Source organism: Gadus chalcogrammus, chromosome 19 (genome assembly GCF_026213295.1).
Source record: "Gadus chalcogrammus isolate NIFS_2021 chromosome 19, NIFS_Gcha_1.0, whole genome shotgun sequence".
NCBI lineage: Eukaryota > Metazoa > Chordata > Actinopteri > Gadiformes > Gadidae > Gadus > Gadus chalcogrammus.
Genome location: NC_079430.1, coordinates 19127274 through 19136596, shown reverse-complemented (window position 1 = coordinate 19136596; position 9323 = coordinate 19127274). Strand labels below are relative to the sequence as shown.

The 9323-nt window shown below is 46.9% G+C and overlaps 1 long non-coding RNA gene across 17 annotated transcripts; it reads left to right on the top strand.

Moving 5' to 3' along the window:
* The first annotated feature begins 1050 nt into the window (after positions 1-1050).
* On the top strand, positions 1051-8787 carry LOC130372631 (uncharacterized). Of its 17 annotated transcripts, none has more exons than XR_008893383.1 (20): positions 1052-1258; positions 1355-1432; positions 1544-1585; positions 1795-1882; positions 2100-3086; positions 3183-3261; positions 3336-3447; positions 3676-3763; positions 3982-4140; positions 4545-4738; positions 4888-4968; positions 5065-5143; positions 5218-5329; positions 5559-5646; positions 5865-6621; positions 6771-6851; positions 6948-7026; positions 7101-7212; positions 7559-7702; positions 7886-8785. It is a non-coding gene; the product is annotated as an uncharacterized LOC130372631 (long non-coding RNA). The 17 variants fall into 17 exon arrangements; XR_008893380.1 differs by having other exon boundaries at positions 3982-4738; positions 5865-6023; positions 6428-6621; XR_008893374.1 differs by having other exon boundaries at positions 1054-1258; positions 2100-2856; positions 3006-3086; positions 3982-4738; positions 7886-8783.
* Positions 8788-9323: the final 536 nt, after the last annotated feature.

Sequence of the window (9323 nt, the reverse complement as noted above, 5' to 3'; positions counted from 1 at the left end):
AGATCCCCTCAAGGTAAGTCTGTTGGCTGTATTTTAATGAAGACCATCGCTGGACTTCAGGATCTTCCACCGTTCAGCTCAAGGTGAGGCGCTGGTTACGTTTTTTCTTTGGTTGGTTCCGGCTGGAATGTTCGGATTCCAGTCGGACGGTTTGTGCTTCCCGCCGTGGAAGGTTCTGAGTGCGGTCACTTGATTTAGTCCCAATGGTTAGCATAGAAAGTTGTAGTCTTGACAACCATAAGAACACTGACACAAATTTCGTACAATATGTTAATTTCCGATGGTTGCGCCGTACTTTTAACCACGTTGACGGGACTCTCGCTGCGTACAAAACGGCGTTCTACTTGCGGCCCAATTTTTGGTGAAGGCTGAAAATCATTTCAAGGTGGAAGACAAGTTGAGTAAATTTGATTTAATATTGATACTGCTTAGTGTTCATTGTTACTTCACTGTTACTTGCTGATATAAACCTCCTGCTGTAGCTCAAAGGTGAGGCTGAGAGGCTTGGGACCGGAGGCTTGTGGTGCCAGGATGGACCGGAGACTGAGGCTGGAGACCAGGGGCCTGCAGCACCGGACCAGAGGGTAACCATCACCAAGCTCATCTGAAACACTAAAATCCTCAGAGGTTTAGGTCTGGTTTGATCAACTTATGACTTTACATCTGTGCCAAGCTGTGATTTGAGTTAATTCATACCGGTTTTGTGTAGGAGTCATATGAGCCATTATTGTTTCTGGTGCTGCTATGACCGTAGTGGATGAATTGCTGAACGCAAAAATCTGCAGACGTTGTCTAATTTAAGTGTTTAAATATGTTTTAAATTAGTCTTCCATTTTACAAGTGAACCTCAGATGCAGGAGGTGGGGTGTATTGCGCCCCAAGGTGATTTACTGCTGAGACCAAGTGTGTTTGTAACCAGACCAGGAATCCATGGCTGAAGGAGCTGATGGAGGCCCTGCCTGGTGGAGGAGCCATGCTGAAAGCCCTGCCTGGTGGAGGAGCTGACGGAGGCCCTGCCTGGTGGAGGATGTCTGTCGTGGGTAGAAGTGACCATCACACTCACTGCCACTTCTCGTAGAATACCGCTACCACAAACCACCGGCGTTTGTACCAATATACCAGACGACTACATCCGTTTTACCACACATTGAAGCAAGACTTCTGCTCTTTGTTCCAGACCAGGACTCTTTCTGAGGAGAGCAGATGGAGGAGCTGAGACGCTGGAGGACAACTAGGAATCAACCAACAAGGATTCCTCGTAAGTTTGTATTTGCTTACATGGTTGAACTAAAGGGCAAAATAGAGCTGTTACTTTGACATGCGTTAACAAACTACCGCTGTGTTTTCTTACTAGAACGTGTTTCTGGAGCGGAGGCGAGCTGATGGGGGAGCCGTGAATCTGGAGGATGACGTCACTCTACCAACAAAGATTGTAAGTTTGTATTAACCTGTATCCACAAAGTGGAAATAAAGGGCTTAAAATTAAGACAAACTACAAGTTTGTTACCAGACATTGGGACCAGACTTGCGCTTTTTGTTTCAGACCAGGACTCTGGCTGAGGAGAGCTGATGGAGGAGCCATAAAGTAAGCAGAGTGGACTTAATGCAGGATTAGTTTGTCCAGTAGAAGTTAAGGCGTACTAGTACTGTGGTTGGTTACCAGACAAACTACAGCTGCTACTTTGTAACGCGCCATTAGATCCCAACTACTCCTGTGTTTGTGACCTTACATTAGAGACCAACTACTACTGTGTTTGTGACCTTACAATAGAGACAAATTACGTTTGTAACCAGACCAGGAATCTGGAGGACTGACGGAGAAGCTGTACATCTGGAAGGCAAATCCTGAGGACGATCAGGACTCTACCATCAAGGATTCCTCGTAAGTTTGCATTATCTGGATATAGTGTACTAGGTAGGGGGTTGGGGGTTCAACTCTCAAACCATGGTGCCGGGTTCAAGTCCTCAGAATACAGTGATACGTCCTTGAGCAAGGCGCCCTAAAGCCTGCCTGCTCCTCAATGACGTCTCTTTGGTTCAGATAATGTTGCATCTTTTGAATATTGAACCTAATCAATGTCCTTGTTTGGTCCGGGCAGACACACATGAGCTGAACCTCACCTGATCCTGTTTGGTCGGGGGCAGACGCACCTGAGCTGAACCCCACCTGATCCGGACATCCTGCTGGTCCCGTCTCCTCAGTTCATCTGAGCCTCTTCCTCCAGAAGACATGCTGAGCTCGGCGGTCTGAGGCTGATGTATCAATGACCTCCAGTGGGAGTGATCTTCTTGACCCCACATGTAGCCGTGTGCTTCCACACGCCTTTCCCTCACGTCTGTCACTAACCTCATTACTTCACTACTCTCTACTCCTTCTCCTTCTTCTTCCTTCTCCGTGGTTCGAACCTTTACTCTGAAGGAGAATCTCCTTGAACCTTTACACTGAAGGAGCGTCTTCCTGTCCTCAGAGGGTTCAGCGTTAGGGTTGAGAGTCAGGGTTTAGAGTCAGGGACAGAGCTGGTCAGGGAGGGCTGGTTTTACATAAACCTTTTCACTTGCTTTCTGAATGGTGGTGACATTTTGAAAAGATTAATTTGGGAAAATGTTTTCCTCTTTTTTTGCTTTACAAAAATATGTATTAAACTTCTGTGTTTGTAACCAGACCAGGTATCCATGGCTGAAGGAACTGATGGTGGAGCCGTGCTGAAAGAGCGGATGGAGGAGCCGTGCTGACGGCCCTGCCTGGTGGAGGAGCCGTGCTGACGGCCCTGCCTGGTGGAGGAGCCGTGCTGACGGCCCTGCCTGGTGGAGGAGCCGTGCTGACGGCCCTGCCTGGTGGAGGATGTCTGTCGTGGGGTAGATGGAGCCTGACTCTGTGACATCACACTCACTGCCACTTCTCGTAGAATACTGCTACCACAAACCACCGGCGTTTGTAACAATATACCAGACGACTACATCTGTTTTACCACATGTTGAAGCAAGACTTCTGCTGTTTGTTCCAGACCAGGACTCTGTCTGAGGAGAGCAGATGGAGGAGCTGAGATGCTGGAGGACAACTAGGAATCGACCAACAAGGATTCTTCGTAAGTTTGTATTTACTTACATGGTTGACCTAAAGGGCAAAATAGAGCTGTTACTTTGACATGCGTTAACCAACTACCGCTGTGTTTTCTTACTAGAACGTGTTTCTGGAGCGGAGGCCAGCTGGTAGGGGAGCCGTGAATCTGGAGGATGACCATCACTCTACCAACAAGGATTGTAAGTTTGTATGAACCAAAACAAAGGGGAAATAAAGGGCTTAAAAATCTCTCAAACTATATGTTTGTTACCAGACTTTAGGGCCAGACTCGCGCTGTTTGTTCCAGACCAGGACTCTGGCTGAGGAGAGCTGATGGAGGAGCCAAGACTCTGTAGGACGACATCACTCCACCAACCAGGATCCTCGTAAGTTTGCCTAAAAAAAAAAAAGAGTGGACTTGTTGTAACGCAGGATTAGTTTGTCCAGTACAAGTTACGGCATACTATCGTGTTTGTTTACCAGACAAACTACAGCTGCTACTTTGTTACGCGCCATTAGAGCCCAACTACTCCTGTGTTTGTGACCTTACATTAGAGACCAACTACTACTGTGTTTGTGACCTTACAATAGAGACAAATTACGTTTGTAACCAGACCAGGAGTCTGGAGGACTGACGGAGAAGCTGTACATCTGGAAGGCAAATCCTGAGGACGATCAGGACTCTACCATCAAGGATTCCTCGTAAGTTTGCATTATCTGGATATAGTGGACTAGGTAGGGGGTTGGGGGTTCAACTCTCAAACCAATGGTGCCGGGTTCAAGTCCTCAGAATACAGTGATACGTCCTTGAGCAAGGCGCCCTAAAGCCTGCCTGCTCCTTAATGACGTCTCTTTGGTTCAGATAATGTTGCATCTTTTGAATATTGAACCTAATCAATGTCCTTGTTTGGTCCGGGCAGACACACATGAGCTGAACCTCACCTGATCCTGTTTGGTCGGGGGCAGACGCACCTGAGCTGAACCCCACCTGATCCGGACATCCTGCTGGTCCCGTCTCCTCAGTTCATCTGAGCCTCTTCCTCCAGAAGACATGCTGAGCTCGGCGGTCTGAGGCTGATGTATCAATGACCTCCAGTGGGAGTGATCTTCTTGACCCCACATGTAGCCGTGTGCTTCCACACGCCTTTCCCTCACGTCTGTCACTAACCTCATTACTTCACTACTCTCTACTCCTTCTCCTTCTTCTTCCTTCTCCGTGGTTCGAACCTTTACTCTGAAGGAGTGTCTCCTTGAACCTTTACACTGAAGGAGCGTCTTCCTGTCCTCGGAGGGTTCAGCGTTAGGGTTGAGAGTCAGGGTTTAGAGTCAGGGACAGAGCTGGTCAGGGAGGGCTGGTTTTACATAAACCTTTTCACTTGCTTTCTGAATGGTGGTGACATTTTGAAAAGATTAATTTGGGAAAATGTTTTCCTCTTTTTTTGCTTTACAAAAATATGTATTAAACTTCTGTGTTTGTAACCAGACCAGGTATCCATGGCTGAAGGAGCTGATGGTGGAGCCGTGCTGAAAGAGCGGATGGAGGAGCCGTGCTGACGGCCCTGCCTGGTGGAGGAGCCGTGCTGACGGCCCTGCCTGGTGGAGGAGCCGTGCTGACGGCCCTGCCTGGTGGAGGAGCCGTGCTGACGGCCCTGCCTGGTGGAGGATGTCTGTCGTGGGGTAGATGGAGCCTGACTCTGTGACATCACACTCACTGCCACTTCTCGTAGAATACTGCTACCACAAACCACCGGCGTTTGTAACAATATACCAGACGACTACAACTGTTTTACCACATGTTGAAGCAAGACTTCTGCTGTTTGTTCCAGACCAGGACTCTGTCTGAGGAGAGCAGATGGAGGAGCTGAGATGCTGGAGGACAACTAGGAATCGACCAACAAGGATTCTTCGTAAGTTTGTATTTACTTACATGGTTGACCTAAAGGGCAAAATAGAGCTGTTACTTTGACATGCGTTAACCAACTACCGCTGTGTTTTCTTACTAGAACGTGTTTCTGGAGCGGAGGCCAGCTGGTAGGGGAGCCGTGAATCTGGAGGATGACCATCACTCTACCAACAAGGATTGTAAGTTTGTATGAACCAAAACAAAGGGGAAATAAAGGGCTTAAAAATCTCTCAAACTATATGTTTGTTACCAGACTTTAGGGCCAGACTCGCGCTGTTTGTTCCAGACCAGGACTCTGGCTGAGGAGAGCTGATGGAGGAGCCAAGACTCTGTAGGACGACATCACTCCACCAACCAGGATCCTCGTAAGTTTGCCTAAAAAAAAAAAAAGAGTGGACTTGTTGTAACGCAGGATTAGTTTGTCCAGTACAAATTACGGCATACTATCGTGTTTGTTTACCAGACAAACTACAGCTGCTACTTTGCTACGCGCCATTAGAGCCCAACTACTCCTGTGTTTGTGACCTTACATTAGAGACCAACTACTACTGTGTTTGTGACCTTACAATAGAGACAAATTACGTTTGTAACCAGACCAGGAATCTGGAGGACTGACGGAGAAGCTGTACATCTGGAAGGCAAATCCTGAGGACGATCAGGACTCTACCATCAAGGATTCCTCGTAAGTTTGCATTATCTGGATATAGTGGACTAGGTAGGGGGTTGGGGGTTCAACTCTCAAACCAATGGTGCCGGGTTCAAGTCCTCAGAATACAGTGATACGTCCTTGAGCAAGGCGCCCTAAAGCCTGCCTGCTCCTTAATGACGTCTCTTTGGTTCAGATAATGTTGCATCTTTTGAATATTGAACCTAATCAATGTCCTTGTTTGGTCCGGGCAGACACACATGAGCTGAACCTCACCTGATCCTGTTTGGTCGGGGGCAGACGCACCTGAGCTGAACCCCACCTGATCCGGACATCCTGCTGGTCCCGTCTCCTCAGTTCATCTGAGCCTCTTCCTCCAGAAGACATGCTGAGCTCGGCGGTCTGAGGCTGATGTATCAATGACCTCCAGTGGGAGTGATCTTCTTGACCCCACATGTAGCCGTGTGCTTCCACACGCCTTTCCCTCACGTCTGTCACTAACCTCATTACTTCACTACTCTCTACTCCTTCTCCTTCTTCTTCCTTCTCCGTGGTTCGAACCTTTACTCTGAAGGAGTGTCTCCTTGAACCTTTACACTGAAGGAGCGTCTTCCTGTCCTCAGAGGGTTCAGCGTTAGGGTTGAGAGTCAGGGTTTAGAGTCAGGGACAGAGCTGGTCAGGGAGGGCTGGTTTTACATAAACCTTTTCACTTGCATTCTGAATGGTGGTGACATTTTGAAAAGATTAATTTGGGAAAATGTTTTCCTCTTTTTTTGCTTTACAAAAATATGTATTAAACTTCTGTGTTTGTAACCAGACCAGGTATCCATGGCTGAAGGAGCTGATGGTGGAGCCGTGCTGAAAGAGCGGATGGAGGAGCCGGGCTGACGGCCCTGCCTGGTGGAGGAGCCGGGCTGACGGCCCTGCCTGGTGGAGGAGCCGTGCTGACGGCCCTGCCTGGTGGAGGAGCCGTGCTGACGGCCCTGCCTGGTGGAGGATGTCTGTCGTGGGGTAGATGGAGCCTGACTCTGTGACATCAAACTCACTGCCACTTCTCGTAGAATACTTCTACCACAAACCACCGGCGTTTGTAACAATATACCAGACGACTACATCTGTTTTACCACATGTTGAAGCAAGACTTCTGCTGTTTGTTCCAGACCAGGACTCTGTCTGAGGAGAGCAGATGGAGGAGCTGAGATGCTGGAGGACAACTAGGAATCGACCAACAAGGATTCTTCGTAAGTTTGTATTTACTTACATGGTTGACCTAAAGGGCAAAATAGAGCTGTTACTTTGACATGCGTTAACCAACTACCGCTGTGTTTTCTTACTAGAACGTGTTTCTGGAGCGGAGGCCAGCTGGTAGGGGAGCCGTGAATCTGGAGGATGACCATCACTCTACCAACAAGGATTGTAAGTTTGTATGAACCAAAACAAAGGGGAAATAAAGGGCTTAAAAATCTCTCAAACTATATGTTTGTTACCAGACTTTAGGGCCAGACTCGCGCTGTTTGTTCCAGACCAGGACTCTGGCTGAGGAGAGCTGATGGCGGAGCCAAGACTCTGTAGGACGACATCACTCCACCAACCAGGATCCTCGTAAGTTTGCCTAAAAAAAAAGAGTGGACTTGTTGTAACGCAGGATTAGTTTGTCCAGTACAAGTTACGGCATACTATCGTGTTTGTTTACGAGACAAACTACAGCTGCTACTTTGTTACGTGCCATTAGAGCCCAACTACTCCTGTGTTTGTGACCTTACATTAGAGACAAACTACTACTGTGTTTGTTACCTGATATTGGAGACAAACTACTCCTGTGTTTGTTACCTTGCATTAGAGCCCAACTGCTGCGGTGTTTGTTACCTTACATTAGAGACAAACTACTACCGTGTTTGTTACCTGATATTAGAGACAAACTACTACTTTGTTTGTTACCTTACATTAGAGACGAATTACGTTTGTAACCAGACCAGGAATCTGGAGGACTGATGGAGAAGCCGTACATCTGGAAGGCAAATCCTGAGGACCAGCAGGACTCTACCATCAAGGATTCCTCATAAGTTTGCATTATCTGGACAAAGTGGCCTAGGTAGGGGGTTGGGGGTTCAACTCTCAAACCAATGGTGCCGGGTTCAAGTCCTCAATACAGTGATGTGTCCTTGAGCAAGGCGTGCTAAAGCCTGCCTGCTCCTTAATGAATTATCTTTGGTTCAGATAATGTTGCATCTTTGGAATATTGAACCTAATCAATGTCCTTGTTTGGTCCGGGCAGACACACCTGAGCTGAACCTCACCTGATCCTGTTTGGTCGGGGGTAGACACACCTGAGCTAAACCCACCCTGATCCTGACATCCTGCTGGTCCAGTCTCCTCAGTTCTCCTGAGCCTCGTCCCAGGCTGATGGATCAATGACCTCCAGTGGGAGGGATCTTCTTGACCCCACTTGTAACCGTGTGCTTCCACACGCCTTTCCCTCACATCTGTCACTAACCTCACTACTTCACTACTCTCTACTGCTTCCTCTTTTCTTCCTTCTCTGTGGTTTAAACCTTTTATACTGAAGGCGCGTCTTCCTGCCCTCAGAGGGTTTAGCGTTAGGGTTGAGAGTCAGGGTTTAGAGTCAGGGACAGAGCTGGTCAGGGAGGACTGCTTTTACACAAACCTCTTGACTTGCTTTCGGAATGGTGGTGACATTTTGAAAAGATTCATTTGGTAAAATCTTTTCCTCTGCTTCCCTTTACAAAATTGTATCAAACTTCTGTCAAGTGTTTTTGTTTAAATATTAAAATCCCACATTGACTTCTACATGTTTGGTGCGGTTCATTTATTTGTCCTTTTAACTTGGTTAATGTCAAGCTAAACTCCTGCAATACATTGATATACATGATTGTTATTCAACAATGTTCACATAATCCATTTTGTAAAAATAGGAAACCCCAATATTACTACTAAATTCAAGCCTATTCATGTATTTAAAGGCCCACTATGCAAGATCGGGAATTTCTTCGCTGTTTTCTTGGTTTGGCACGCACCTTTCTCTACACAGCGCCCCCTACAGCTTCGTAGTAGATATTTTACAACACTGTCGTAACAACTCGTTGACGACCCTTCCCCATGCACTTCTACGCTAGCCATGTGCATTTGTTTTCAAAGAAGCCGGCGAATGCGTGGAGCTGTCATGCCAAATTTGTACCGGCTGCCAAATTTGTACCGGGCGCGTCATCCATACGTAATCCATTCCAAACCTGCCTGGCAACAGATGATCGCGTTGTCCGTTGTCTGGCAACGGACGATCGCGTCGAATGACGTGAAAGGTTCCCGAACATTCGCGAACCTTCAAGCTCGTTCATTCGCACTAGTCCGTTATCTGTATTGTGCTATTTCGTCCTTGACCTGCTTTAAACACTCAGTTTACTTGGTAAATTTAATTAAACAATTAAATACAATACAAATATAAAGTAAAAACAAGTGTTATCTAGTGATCCGTTTTCTGTATTATGTTATTTCGTCTTTGGCAACATGAGCGCGAATGTTTTTTGAAACCCGCTTTAAACACTCAGTTTACTAGCTAAATTTGATTAAACAATTCAATACAATACAAATATAAAGTAAAAACAAGTGTTATCTAGCCATCCGTTATCTGTATTATGTTATTTCGTCTTTGGCAACATGAGCGCAAATGTTTTTTTGAAACCTGCCCGGCAACGGAC